We start from the raw sequence: 15,788 nt of genomic DNA on the forward strand, positions 1-15,788 counted from the left end.
TGGGATAAGTTAGAACAAGCTGCTGAAACCTCAGACTCTTCCCTATTCTGGGCTACTGTTAACAGTCCATTTCTTAAAAACGAGGAAATGCCAGAGTTGACTGCTAACGTCAGCGTGGAAAGCTGGGTCTCCCATTTTTCAATGATTTTTGAGTCTAACATAAACTTGGATGTAGTCCGAGACGACTGGTCTGCCATTTCCTTAGATATTTCTACTACTGAGGTTGAGAACAGTATCTCTGCCAGTAAGGGAGGTAAGGCCCAGGGGCCGGACGGGGTGCCCATTGATGTCTACAAAAAAGAACCAGAGATCTGGGGCCCGTTACTAACGACTGTGTTTAATGCAGCAGTCTGCCTCGGTGTCCCACCATCATGGGAGGAATCTATCATAGTCCCAATATACAAGAAGGGGGATAGAAGTGATGCCAAGAACTACCGCCCAATCTCCCTTCTTGATTCCTCCGTGAAAATCATGAGTAGGGTGCTCTTGGTTAGACTTGAAGAATGGGCTGATTCTAATAATATCCTGGCCAATTCTCAATATGGTTTTAGGAAGGGACGGGGAACAATAGAACAGTGTCTCAATCTTGAACTTCTAATAGGGAAATATACGAGGGCAAAGAAAGGATCTCTTTATCTCTGCTTTGCAGATCTGAGCAGTGCCTTCGATATGGTGAACCATAAGATCTTATGGGAGAAACTCCTGGAAATGGGTGCACCAGAGGGCATTGTTCATTTCTTGGCCCGGCTTTATGCCAACCTTAGATCGAGCGTACGTTACGGCTCGGCTGGGATTGTACCCCTAAGTTCCCCATTAGACGTGGTATCAGGCAGGGATGTGTACTCGCTCCCCTGCTTTTTACACTTTTTATTAACGAGGTTGATTCGGTCTTAAAGACCGTAGCGGCCGATACCCCTAAAACCCCTGATTTTCATATTCCTGTTCTACTTTATGCAGACGATGCCGTTATTTTATCTAGGACTCCCATCGGTCTGCAACGTCTAATGGACAGATTCTCTCTGTTCATTAAGGACAGGAAGCTGAAGATTAACAAATCAAAAACCTTTGTCATGGAGTGTGGCAACAGTTGTAAAAAGCCGCATTCCTTTTTCATTGAAGGACAAAAGGTTTTAACAGTGGACACCTTCAACTACCTAGGTATCACCTTTTCTAAATCCGGTAGTTGGTCCAATGAGATTAATTATGTAAGGGGTAGAATGGCGAAAAGTGCCCATGGGGTATTTCAGTTCGCTTCTAAACTAGGGGATAAACGGCTCATGGACATGTTAAAAATCTATCAAATGAGGTGTCTTTCTATTACCCTCTATGGTGCCGGTATCTGGGGGCATGCACCGAGTAGCAGTCTTCAAGTGGAAGAAAACACCTTTCTCAAAAGACTTTTAAGTCTTCCTACCTCGGCTTCCACCGATCTGGTGCATAGGGAGTTTGGGATCCAACATCTCTTAGACCATGTAGCCCTTAGACCGCTTATGCTTTGGCGTGCAATATGGATAAAGGAAGAGACATCTCTAAACAGAGCCATTATTGAAGATTGTCTCTCCACCGATAAGCATCTATTGATTCCATGGGTAAAATTTGTTTCTGAAAGTTTTTCCAAAATTTTTGATCTCAATATATTAGAGGATCATCACGCAGCCTCTTGTTTTACCAAAAATGAGCTGAAATCTACTTTTATGAATCACAGAAATGAGAAGCGTGGGAGGACCAGTGATAACTTAACAACCTGTCGTTTTTATGGAAGTTTTAATGAAACGATAGGGTTTCAACCATATCTGAGTTTTGTTTCTAGACCCTCCCATCGATTTGTTTTGACAAGGCTCCGTTTTGGTATTGTTCATCATCTGGTCGCATTTCCAAGCATTAAGAAACACCCAACAGGTCCTTGCCCATGTGACAATATTACCGCACAAAGTACTGTACACTTCTTATTGTTCTGCTCATTTTATGGAAACCTCCGATCAGCTTTTTTAAAACCTGTTTTTAAGAAACACGGAGTCAGGACTGTAAAAGACACTATGAATCTGCTATTTAACACGCCACCTGATGTATGTTTCTTTACTGCCACTTTCCTTTTGCGGGCTATCAAAGCGAGGCCTAATCTGTCATTTTAAATTGTTTTTAATGTATTTATATATCTGATTGTTAAAATGATGAAGTTTTTTATGTATGTTTGTGCTTTTATGGACTTTGTTTTTAAGCTCCGAATAAAGCCTTATGAACTGAACTGAACTGAACTCCTCAATTTAGATTATACGATCCTTAGTAAAATACTCTCTAATATTCTCCTTCCGAAATGTAACACTTTGATGCATCCTCTATAATAAAGATCCTTCTGAACAAATACAAGAGGTCATGGGTCTGCTTGCCAAGTTTGGTTCACTTATGGGACTGAGGGGACACTGCGAAAATTCATGCCACTACAGATCAAACAATTAACGGTAGGTAGCTCTCCATCTATGACTGCACTCATTATCCATTAAAAAATGTATCACACTGGTGCAATCACTATGGGAACCCAATTCAGTCACTTATTGATGCAATAAAAAACAATTTACATTAGTGTGTACTCAGTAATGTAATAATACAGACTGATTATTAACGTTAATTTGATTTAAGTACTCCAGAAGCATAGATTCATTCATTCCTACCATGGAACACACAAATCAAGAGTTCAAGAGGTGGCATTCGCCAAAACTTTAGGCAAATAACCACCTTTTTGTGAGCCAGACTCATGATCAATGTAAAATAACAGACTGTAGGGCTATCATACCATTGTGAAATTATACCAACATTAGAATATCTAGCATGACCGATTTGAAATCTGAACTCCTGATATGTGTGTCCTACCAAAAGGAACTTATGTTGAACCAGATGCATAACCATTTGCTTTGGACTAGTCTGTTTTACAGGGCTCGGTAAGCCCTGACGAAGTTCTGTTTGGAACGAAACATGTCATCAGTTGAAGTTATAATTATTTGAATGGATAACCATTCTGTTTGGGATGAATGCTTTCAATAAAAGATTGGACCAGAAATGAATCTCGACTTCTGGAGTGCTTAAATCAAATGAACTTATTGAACATTGTTCCTCCATTTGTAATATTACAATACACAGTGCACATTGGCTGTAAATTGAGACACCACAGATGTGCCTCTTCAATTTCACATGTTACCATTAAAGAGAGCAGCAACCACATTCAGGCAGCTAGGAGATCATACTTACCACAGAGATGCAGACTTAACAGCAGGAAATATAGTTCGATCAATGGGATCTATCAGAAACTCTGAACTATTCAGCCCGTTTTATAAGCTGGTAGAATTACATTGTCCATTATTGTTGTATTTCTTAGTGTATTATATTACTTTGTAGTGTACAGGTGATTCTGCAATGATTTCTGTTTAACGGAATAAGACACTTTGTTGACCATCCTCATATGGAAATACGGCCGACGCAGAGGGGAAGTGGAAAAGATGGACCTCTCAATCCCATAGTCTATATATAGGTGGTGACAGAGCCCCACACTGTGCATATTAGTGCATCATAGCACAATTGCAATACTAGGCCAAATGCCACCTACCTCTCATACAGCTGAATCTAAATATCTGCCAACATCCCCCAAGTACTATATTGGATGTGGTAAGATTGTAGATATGTCCTCCGGGTCTCAGTACTGGGAAGCCCTGTTGTTGGGGCAGCTATGTACTCTAAAAGCTTTATAACATAACAAAAATGCTTTGCACATTTCTCCTAAGCTAAGGCTGACTGCTCTGTGCTACAGCTATCAAAGGTTGAGCTGAGGTTTACATTTTTTAGACCTACTGGACCTCGTAAGGAATAGTGCCATTATTCCTTTAAGAGGTCTAGTGGATTTATGTTATGTTATAAAGCTTTTAGAGTACATAGCTGCCCCAACAACAGGGCTACCTAGCACTGAGACCCAGAGGACATATCAGCAGCTATCACTGCGGAACCTCGGTGAAGAGGGGTGGGGAGGGGGACTATATTGAAAACAGCCATTTCTTGAGAGATTTCCTAAAAAACAGATGATTCTGAGTAGTCCTAGGGGGGGGAGGGGAAGTGAGTTCCAGAGAAATGAGGCCACAGCATGGAAGGAGCAGCCTGCCACTCTTGCGCTCCTAACTCAGGGACCAATGTCCAAGTTGAGATCGACTTAGCATAAGAATCCTGAAGGCAGATATTGTGATATGAGGATGAACAGGATGGTGGCCCCCTGGGAGTGCAGGGTTTTATGGCCAATGCACAGGGTCTTGAAGTGAATTTGCTTGTCCACAGGTAGCCAATGTAGCTTACGAAGACCAGAGATGGAGTAGAGTGTGGGGAGGGAGAAAAGCAACCTTGCTGTAGCGTTTTGGACTAGCTGAAGTCTTCTAGTAACCGATTTGTTTGAACCTGCGTACAGAACGTTGCAGTAATCTAATCAGGACAAGATTACCGCCTGAATAATAGTTTGTTGGGTGCATGTGTCGAAAATGCTCAGAATGGGTTTAGGCTTCTCGGGAGCTAAAAACAAGTGCCAGCTACAGATTTGGCTTGGTCCTCAAAGGCCAGGGTGTTATCCATCCAGACTCCTAGGTTTTTGCTGGATGTCTTGGGCTTAGGAAGAGGTAGGCCACCAGTGGTTGCCCCAGGAGTGGGTATGTTTGCCTAACAAAAGTATCTCCGTTTTATTTACATTCAGGTGTAGACAGTTATCATTCATCCACTCTGTGACAGCAAGCATACATTTTTTAAAGTTGAACATGCCTTGCGTTGAGTCTTCCCAGAGTGAAAGAATGAGCTGGGTATTGACGGCATACAATACAAGCGAAAGCCCAGAGGATTAAACAACTTGTGCCAATGGATGAATGGATATATTAAATAATGTATCGCGCAATGATGAGCCCTACCTTATTAGTATCAAAACAGTTTAAAAGTAAACAATCCAACACAATAAAAATCGTACTCACATTTATTGAAATAGAGAACATTTCAATGACAGACAGCAAAACAACAAAAATCTGACTTGGGGAACTTGAGATACGAGTTTTTCAAAGTTTAAGATGTTTCTTGCGGCAGAAAAGCACAAAGCGCTGGTAACTGGTCATGCGAGTCATGATCAAGGTTACAAGTTAGGCCTACCGCAATGAAGCACAGGTCAGATACCGGGAAAAGGTGGAAATTTTACTTTCTCATTTAGTTGTTATTCTAGAGAAAATTCCTTGTTGGCCAGTGGGATCTAAAGATAGACTGATCCATGCAGCTGGTAAAGTGCAGGGCCTCGGCTCCAGCAGGATTTTTATGGCCCTCGACGTCAACAGAAGGAAATCTCCAAGCGGGTGAAGTCCAGGCCCAGGAAGATGTCAGTGGCAGCAGGCGGCTGCTGGGGGTTGGTCTCAGTGAAGTCCCATATGTTATACTTAGAAACCTTTCCGTATGTCAGGATTTTGGCGGTGGTCCAGTGGCAGCCTCAAGTTCTTTTGGAAGAAAGTTTGGGAAAAGTTCAAGTGTCCAATCTTGAAGTTTCCGATAGGGAAAGAATACACTTTAATACCAAGCAAGTTTGGCACCACTTGGGGGTTAGGACTAAATCTTCCAGAAGCCACCAGTAGGGTCCAGGACAAATCCAGTTGGAACTGATCAGTTGGGCTCAGAAAAGACATGGGCTTCTTGCAGCTTATGAATTCCTGGAGCTGAACAGGAGGCTAGCCAACCAGTCCTTGGAGTACACTCTTCTGTCCTGAGTACAAATGATGAATAGGTGGAGAAGTGTGGCTCAATGATTAGAGCGGCAGACCCTGATGCAGAGGTCTAGCCCGGGACCAGGGTTCAATTCCCCGCCTCGGCGGGTCTTGGGCTAAAAAATTCCACGGACCTGATAATTCTCACCTCGGTGCCATTCCAATCATGGAGTCCCACTCGGCAACTCTGGGCAATAGCTTGCTTAATCTCCACAACGGCCCCCACAACGCTAAGGATGCCTGGCCTCCACCTTGGGGGTGCCCAGGAGTGGACGCCTCACAGGGAAAGCCAGGATGGGTTCCACAGCGGTATTCGTACAAGCGCCTTGAGACCCTTGCGGGTGAGTAGTGCGCTATACAAGTATCAATTTACATTACATTTGCCTTTAAGGTTTCACTCCACAGATTCAACAACAGGTGCAGTCCTTCGTCTGTCTTCCATAGGTCCAGAGATGTTCTAAGGAGGGTATTTAGGGTCCCACGATTAAGCCCAGTTCCAGCCTGTGGTACTCTCCCTAACCAATGAGGTAAAAGTTCAGAGGTGTGCCCCTACCAACTTTTCAAGAACTTCTGTTATCTTTTTTTTTTTTTTAACTCTTATTATTAAACACACATCGGCAAATAGTACAGCACAGAGGATCGGTCAAATTATACATCACAGTACAGCTGGGTGGAAGGATACACACACATTACAAAGGAGAGGAACATTAAGGGGGAAGTGGGGTCTTCTTGTTCAGCGCTGCGAGGTGGAGTGCAGATCTCTCCTCTATAGCTCTTCCACAGGCCCCAGATATGTGATCACTTCCCGGGGCACCACCTTGTAATATACAACGTATTTTCTCTGAACATGCACCAGTCAAGGTTCCTTTCCCAGGTTTCTAAGGTAGGCGGATGTGTAGCCCCCCACAATTGAGCAATATTTATTTTGGCCAACATAAACCCCAGAGTGGCCCACTGCGTCTGGGAGGTGTTCAGATCTGTGGGCTCCCATATGTTTAAAAGGCATCTCCTAGCCTCTGGACGGAGGGAGATATGTAACACCTTGCTGATTAGGTTGTGCACTCGGATCGAATACGAGTGGACATGGGTACACTCCCAAATGACGTGCATGAACGTACCGGTGAGGCCACATTGGCTCTTACATTCACCCGTGTCAGCCCACCCCATGCTCACCAATCTGGGTCCCGTCATGTAAATTCTGTGTAGGATCTTAAGCTGAACCAGTTTCAAGCGTGCTGGAATAGCTACCACTCTGGGGGAAGACACCGCAGCCTGCCAATCTTCGTCGTCTAGCTCTATCCCGTCCTGCACCCACCTATCCCTCAGAGTTTGAAGAGGGTCTGCCATGTGGTTAATTAACTTTTTGTATATGAGTGAGATAATTTTTTCGGGTAGGCGACCATCCAAAACCCTGCCCTCCAGTGGGGAAGCCTCCGGGGGATCAGATACCTTAGGTAAGGAGGACTCGAGCGAGTGCCTAACCTGTACATAGCGAAAATACTCGAGTCTGCCAGTTCATTTTCACTCTGAAGCTCAGTAAAGGTCTTGATCCCTCCCTTCCCCCATAAATCCTTGATCGCTGAAATTCCAATAAGATCCTACCTGTCGAAACCCTTCGTTTTCCAGAGACTCCCCAATTTCTCCGAGTCCCAGAGAGGGGTGGCTAATGTTAACTTGTGTCTCCATCCCAAAGAGCCAGTGGCATCATGCCAAATTTGAACGGAATGTTTTGTGGGGCCTGTTAAGAGGAATCGCTTGGGTCGGGAGTACAGAGCTCTACCATAGCTCCCTCCCGGAAGGAGCCACTTGTCCATGGTGTAGCCTGGGTCGTCTGTGTGACCAAACGTACCATGGTTGATTGCTGCCAGCTCGGAGGCCCAGTAGTATTTCTTGATGTTTGGAAGACTGATTACTGCATCGTACCGAACTTCTGTTATCTTTTACTGTATACTATCCCACGGTGCCCTCCTCTTCCCAAAACCTATATGGAATTGGTGCCACTCCAACTATTTAGACAATGGCAGGGGCAGGCCTGAGTTGTATCTTCCTCTCACATGAGATGCCCCTTTTAAGCTTATGCCATTGATGGGCACATCTCCCAGGAGATCCTGTCAGGAGGTGGCCACACCTCCTCCCAGTCCATTAGATTGGTTTTTGAATTACTATTAGAATACTTGAATCATTGCTGTAGCTATTCCCAAACTGACGTTATCCATGATAAGGTGCTATATGTTACATAACCAAGTACTTTTCTATGGGAAAGCCAGCCTTGCTATATTGAAAAAGACTTTGGAGAATTTTGACTGCTGGGACATGTAAAACATAGGTACACGTCTTACATTTTAAATACCACGGATCCTGCTCTATGTGCATTTAGGAACTACTTAAGTGGTGACGTACAAGTATTAAATAAGGAAGGTTTAGACCTGGCAAAATGTTGATTTGGCCAGGTTTTTTTTTTTTTACAGAGTTTTATATAGCGCGAACTTGACCCAGTATCGGGTATCAGAACGCATTACATAGCACCAGTTACGTTACATGAGGACTCATTCATTTTTGTTAGGCACAGGACGCTTAAGTGATTTGCCCAGAATCACAGGATGTTTGGCGTCATTGCAGAGACTCGAACCCGGTTCCCCAGATTCAAGGTCGACCACCCTAGTCGTTAGGCCAACTCCTCTCCCCAAAGAATTTGCAGTTTTTTAATTGCACACTCAAGCTGCAGGGGCTGGCCTGAAACTATGCTTTGCATTACCACTTTAGTGGTTGCACAATAGGTGCTGTAGTCTATTAGTGACATTTAGTTTAAAGGCCCTGGGAACATATACTATGGACTTTGAGGCAAATTAAATGTGACAGGATTTGTAACCAATTCAACATATGAAGGAAAATTTCAATTCTATTGATGAAATGGAGAAGGGGTTATTGTTTTCTCCTTTATTAACACTCAGCACACACAACTCCATAACAAAAAGCCACAGGAACTACATGCCCCATGAGTATCCAGGAAACTTCCACCAATCACAGTCCATCAATCACAGTAAAAGAGAATTTAAGGAAATAGCACTTCCTCTTTCTACTGCAGAAGAAAACAGCTGAAACAGTCAAAACACTGTTTTTGGAAGTCTTGTTTCAGGTCAGATGATATGAAAAAATAAAGAAATTATAATTAATCTATATCTATAACTTAATAGAACAATTCTAAATAACAAAATTATGACAGTTCAGCAATATGTACAAAAGCAAATTTTATAACTGAAATATAATAAGCATTTACAATGCAATAGGTCTCGCAATGACATTGTTTTGAGCTATTGGCATTGAAAATGTAATTTTTTTTTTCTCCCTTCGTGAAGCATTAATCAAGTAATGGCGTAGTAAATGACAATATCTTTTACCCCCTGGTAACCCCTGCAAAGCTCATCAGCGACCTAAAAAGCAGTAATCAACTAAACTAGCTACAAAAAAACACAGATCTGTGATATGTTACGATTGTGCCTTAGAGCAGGCACACTACCCCTGTGTTATGTGTAAGTGGACTGTCAGGCTCTTCTTTTCAGGACTCCGCCCCTCGTGACACCAGACCATTTCAGCTGTCACACCTTGGTCCCCATTTTATGGGATCCAGCAGTAATTTTGTTATGATTTTTATATATATTTGGCTAACACCAGGCCTACACGTGAACATGGCTGATAAGATTAACTGAAACAAAATGACCATGCGGTAGTTGTTACTGCGCACAGTGCTAGGTGTAGCTATGACCCTTGGTTATTAGTCACCTTAACTTAATAATAATGAACATTACTGAAAAATGAATACTTCGTGATACTCAATGAGAACCATTAATTATAATGCAGCAAACTGTTACTCACACTCTATAGGTAGTTGAAACGTGCCACTGTTTATGAGAATATAACGATGGATTTGGCAAAAAAGCAAAGCAGCAGAAACAACGTCACCAGGAAAGGGAATACAGTACACCATGGTGATTGTGAAGAAGGTAGTTTGTTTATATCTTGCGATGAATGTGGGGAAATAGTAAAGTACGGGGGTAAAACATAACGAGGTGAACTCACCTCATGTAATGAAACACAGGGGACCTCAAATGCAGGTAAAAAACGAAAATACCAGCCGATGCGCTGTTACGAAAAAAACAACGACAGAGGGTGGGTGGTAACGTTGTTTCTGCTGCTTCGCTTTTTTGCCAAATCCATCGTTATATTCTCATAAACAGTGGCACGTTTCAACTACCTATAGAGTGTGACTAACAGTTTGCTGCATTATAATTAATGGTTCTTATTGAGTATCACGAAGTGTTCATTTTTCAGTAATGTTCATTATTATTTTTGTCCGTAGATTTCCCCTGATGAAGGGACGTGCCTGTCCCGAAATGCATTGGGCTCATCTTTACTCTCTCATGTATCTAACTGAATGAATCAAAAATGAATTTTGTATGTCTACTGATATAAATGTACTTGTTTGTGGATATAGTACAAATGATGTGTTTTGTTCATGAAATGATCCACAAGTATATGTGTATTTACATTTTACATATATGAATCAATATATGTCTTTTGAACTCAATTGATTTGTTTGATTACTTTACACAAGTTAAGGTGACTAATAACCAAGGGTCATAGCTACCCCTAGCACTGTGCGCAGTGACAACTACTGCATGGTCAGTTTGTTTCCTTTATTGACTCTATGCCCGATTGACAGCGAGCATATCACTGCAGCACCTAAGTCATTAGTGATCAAATTTAAGCTCTAACCTGAATAAGCAGGAGTGCGCTGCCCCCTGTCATAAATCTGATAAGATTAACTAGAAGCCTCAGGGGATGCCACTTGTCAACTACAAGGTCTTTCTTCCTTTAAGATTTTGACAGGTCGATGCTGAATACTAAATAGTACATATGCGTAATGCCGTAGACACTAAGGTTCACGTGCATTTCTCGGCGCTGACAGAGGACAGGGATCTCTGCTCGGTAGAAGGGAATATTAAAATAATTGTCCATAAGCAATGCCCCGTCTTACTTGTTCTAGGTAAAACTCACATTTAAAATGTAAACTACATTTTAAGCAAAGGAACCAAAATATTAAATTAACTTGAGGGGATTTGAAGAGATCGTTGACAGAAACTTATAATACTTCTATTTTTGCCTTTTATTTTGTTATATTGCCATTCTTAGCTGCCTACTAACAGTGTAACACGTGTGGCATCTTCAGCGAGTCCTGTCTTTTTAAACTAATGCACTTTGCATGCTGACATTTTTATCTCATCCTTAATTGTTAAAGGTGAAACTACGAGCCCCAAAATGCAATGCTCTGTTGGCTAAAAACACAGAATTGGCTGACGGTGTTGCACAAGACATGGGGCAGCATCGCAGTTCTGAACTTATTTCCCATTCAAACTTTGCAGTATGTTCAGTCATCTTTTTAAAGACGCACACATATAAAAGACTGCCAACATGCTATTGGCCGCCTTGTGAGGAATGATATTTTGGGGGTAATTTAGAGCCTTCCTGATCCTTGACTCCTGAACAAGGCAGAAAAAAACGTCACCTAAAACTAATGAAAAGGACCTAACCCTCAATCCAGAGTCTTTGACGCTGATTGACCTAACACACCTACACATAAGTAACAAACATGCAGTACTCTGCATTTTCAATTGCCTGGGTATCACTTAAGGAATAGTACTGAGAAACTGAAAAAGCAAATGCAAGTTAAAGCTCAGAGCCTGCCTCAGTGACCACCTACGAAACCGCTTCAGAAAAGTAAAATTCAGACCACACAACAATCATTAAAAATTGTTAACTTGGGGAGGAGGAGCCTAGCGCGCAACCAAGATGGCCGCGTAGGTGCGAGGCTCCCGAGGACCTCCGCGACCTCCTACATCTATCCTGTCTTTCTCCTGATTTGGCTGAGGGGACTTTGTTGGTGACACTGAGCCGAGGTGGTGCCTGTTTTCCGTCTTTGAATTGGACCCTGGGAACGGTGGTGGGCATCGCTTGAAGTTTGCGGCCCGCTTCACTTCTGACCCCGGACTCGAGTTGGGGGGTGACCCGGTGGCAAAGTGAACAACAACGGCACGACGGACCTGGAGGGGCGCGTACCCCACACTTTCGCTTTTGAGCCTGCTCGCCTTCCTCGCTTTCGCAGCTTAGGCGCTTCCGCGAGGTGGGGTGGTTGGCCTGCTGGGGACACTGCCTATGCTGCCGGGACCCGGTCTATCTTTCGGAGGCGACCGCTGGGGCCTTCGTGATTGACGGTTTGCCCGCCGCTTCTGACTCGTGGGGCACAGCCTGCAGTGGGATGGCGACGAAGCAGGATGGAGAGAGGCTGAAGGCCAAGTCGACCCGGCGCGGGGCCCCTACCCAGGCTAACGTAATGGACCGCTATACCTTGCGAGGGGGTCTCCTGGCTGGTCGCATAAGTCTCCGGAGCGGTCTGCAGATGCCCCGGATTTACCATCGGACCTGACCCTGCAGGATATCATGGGCGCCATAGCGGAGGTGAAGGCCGCGGTGGGCCACCAGCTCGACACCTTGTCGCAGAAACTCGACGCGGTCCTGATTGATGTCAACCTCGTCAGGGCCGATCTCTCGAAAACAAATGAGAGGGTTGATTCTTTGGCCCTTACCGCGTCGAGTCTGACGGTTGATGTGGCTGCTCTCCAAACGGAGATGCGTCGGCTCCAGCAGGCCAGTACTCTCGTTGAACGGCGACTGGAGGACTCCGAGAGTAGGGCCCGGCGGAATAATGTTCGCCTTATCGGAGTGCCTGAGGGGTTGGAGGATTTGGCTGCGGATCTCTATGTGGAGGATTTGATCTCCAACCGACTGAAGCCTAGGGGATTGAGCAACTTTTTTGCGGTGGAGAGGGCCCACAGGGTTCCTGGTGGCAAGCCAAAGGTCGGAGCTCCCCCGCGGCCTCTCATTGCCCGTATTTTTAACTTTCGGGACAGAGATGCGATCCTGCAGGCTTCTAGAGTGCAAGGGCCGCTCAAGCTCGAGAACACTGAGGTAAATTTCTATCCGGACTTTACACAGGCGGTCCAGAAACAGAGACTGGGATTCATGGGCGTTAAACGGCGGCTCCGCCAGATGAACTTAAAGTACGCCATGCTCTTCCCAGCCAAGCTGCGGGTGGAGTTCGAGGGCCGCTCTCATTTCTTTGACCGTCCGGAGACGGTGGGAGATTGGCTGGACACTTTGCCGGGGTCACCTGATCGAGGGGGGACGGGGGCCGCGGGTGGCGAGTGCCCACCGGACCGGGCCTAGTGTGTTGACCTTGATACTAACCTTTGATGGTGCCACCTTTTTATTGGGCTCAGGGTCTACTTGAATATTCTCCTTTTCTCCCCCCCTGCCTGGAGGTAGTGGTGAGTCTAAAGGGGGTTCTCTTTCCTCCTCCGGGGGTCTCGTTTGTAGTTTAGTTTATGCGAGGGCAACAGGCACACTGCAAGTTGGGGGGGCTGTTTGGGCTCACGCAGGGGTGCAGGGAGGGGGGAGTTTTACTTGGTATTTTGGGTTGGGGTTGGGTTTTGTTTGTTTGTATCGCAAGGCAGGAGTATTGTTGTTCTATGATCCATGTGCTCTCCGGGGGGTGCTGATTGGTGCTGGCTGTGATGGGGGGTAGGGGACTGAGACTTCTTTCTTGGAATGTCAACGGATTGGGGGACAGGATAAAGCGTGGGGTGGTCCTGCAGTTTTTAAAACGGATCTCTCCCGACATTGTGTTCCTGCAGGAAACACACCTCATTGGTAATTCCTTCCGTGCCATGAATAGGCGGGGCTTTCGCCTCTTGGCTCACTCGGGATTTACTTCTGGCTCGAGGGGTGTAGGCATACTGGTTAGAACCTCTCTTCCATTGGAGGTTGATGAGGTGCTCCATGATGACAGGGGGCGCTACACGGCACTTGTGGGCAGATGGGAGGGTAAAGTGCTTGTGTTGGGATCTGTATATGTCCCGCCGGGTTTGCAGACGACCACTTTTGCGGACCTGGGGCGCTTTCTCCTCGGGCTGCCGGAGGGGGTGCTAGTGGTGGGAGGGGACTTTAATGCAGTGGTTTCAGGGGCCGAGGATCGTTACCCTCCGCGGGACCTCCCCCGGGCCCAAACCTGGTTAGCTGGCCTTTTGGACACCCTGGGTTTAGTGGATTGCTGGAGGCTAAAACATCCTGCACAGACACAGTACACTTTCCACTCGGGGGCCCATGGTAGCCTTTCGAGACTTGATTATGTTCTAATGCCATCGGCCCAGGCGGGGAGGATCGGGGAGGTGCGCCATCTTGCCCGGGGAATTTCAGATCACTCCCCCCTTTTGTTACACTTTGATATTGTCCTGGGTACGGAGGGGAGGGTGGTCCCGATTAACTCCTGGTACCTGCGTAATCCCACTATTCGTGCAGCCCTGATTAAATCTCTTGAGCGATACTTCAAAGACAATGTGGGATCGGTGTCATCTGCTGTCTCCCTATGGGAGGCTTTTAAAACGGTGCTTCGAGGAGAGGCCGTCCCTCATCTCCAACTCCAAGAGGTGCGAGCGGGAGGAGGTGGTTCGTATTGAGTCCGAGATCTCTGAGCTGGAGGGTGAATTGGATGGTTGTGTTACGGCAGACAAACTGCATGTTCTTGGCCTCAAGCAAGCGGATTACAAGGCTCTGGTCACTGAAGCTGCCAAGAGTATGAGTAGGGAGCAACAGGGGCGTTTGTATGACATGGGTGACAAGGCTGGGAAGCTGATCGCGTGGCTGGATAAAAAGGAGAGAGCGAGTCGTGTGGTGCCGCAGGTTGAGAGAGTGGATGGTGTGTGTGTTACAGATCCCGTAGAAATTGTTGACTGCTTTGCGGAGTATTTCCGCGGGGTGTACTCCCCGGTCTCCGATCGCCCGGAGGAGGATTCCCGCATCATGCTCAGGGACATTGTGTTGCCGTCCCTTTCGGACGATGATAAATTGTTGATGGACGCGCCTCCGACGTCTGAGGAGATCGCCCTGGCCATACGGTCAGTTGCCTCCGGCAAGGCCATGGGTCCTAATGGCCTCCCCATCGAACTGTATAAGCTGCGTCCGGACACGCTAGCGCCTCATCTTCGCGATATGTTTATCGCGGCCAGTGCAGCGGGCTCCCTCCCGCTGGACCAACGCCTTGCTACCATTGTGGTTATTCATAAAGAGGGGAAGCCGCGGGACCAGGTCACGTCCTATAGGCCCATATCGCTTCTGAATGCGGAACCAAAAATCCTAGCCAAGGTGTTGGCTACCCGCTTGGCTAGTGTGGTCTGTGATCTGATACATCAGGATCAGTCCGGCTTCATCCCCCATCGTAATACTGCACTTAACCTGCGGCGTTTGCATGGGGTGCTTGCGAGGGTTCCCTTTATTCGTGAGCCGGCCATTTTGGCGTCCTTGGACGCGACTATGGCGTTTGATACGCTGGAGTGGCCGTATATTTGGGCAACGCTGGAAAAGTTTGGGTTTGGCCCGGGATTCATTGGTTGGGTGAAATTGTTGTATTGCGGACCATTGGCTCAGGTAGTGGTAAACGGTAGGGTGTCGGCTCCCTTTGAACTGGGCAGGGGCACGCGTCAGGGTTGTCCGTTATCGCCTCTCCTCTTTGCACTCTCCATGGAGCCCCTGGCGGAATGGTTGCGATGGCACCCTTCGATTCGTGGACTCCGATGGACTCCTGAATATGAGGATCGTGTTCCTCTTTATGCGGACGATATTCTTTTGTACCTCGCATCCCCCCGTGAGTCGCTGATTGTGTTAGTGGATGTACTGCGCTCCTTCGGCTGTAACTCCGGGTTGGTCATCAACTGGTCTAAGTCCTGCGTCTATGTCCTCTCTGGGGAGGCCCCCATCCTTCCGCTGGGTTGCCCTATTCAGGTTGCCCAGCAGGGTTTTAAGTATCTGGGTATTTTTGTCACTCTGGATCCTGTGGCCCGGTATACGCAGAATCTACTTCCCCCTCTCCGGCGTCTGAAGACGGATGTGGCGCGTTGGCGGCAGTTGCCGCTCTCGCCG

At 46.2% G+C, this 15,788-nt stretch overlaps 1 protein-coding gene across 1 annotated transcript in view; it reads right to left on the reverse strand.

Annotated features, from left to right (window-relative positions):
- The window catches only part of FERRY3 (FERRY endosomal RAB5 effector complex subunit 3), a 404,396-nt gene that overhangs the window by 300,477 nt on the left and 88,131 nt on the right, over positions 1–15,788 (reverse strand). The gene's annotated exons all lie outside the window — the stretch shown is intronic.

The sequence above is a fragment of the Triturus cristatus genome, chromosome 4_1 (genome assembly GCF_964204655.1).
Source record: "Triturus cristatus chromosome 4_1, aTriCri1.1, whole genome shotgun sequence".
Lineage (NCBI taxonomy): Eukaryota > Metazoa > Chordata > Amphibia > Caudata > Salamandridae > Triturus > Triturus cristatus.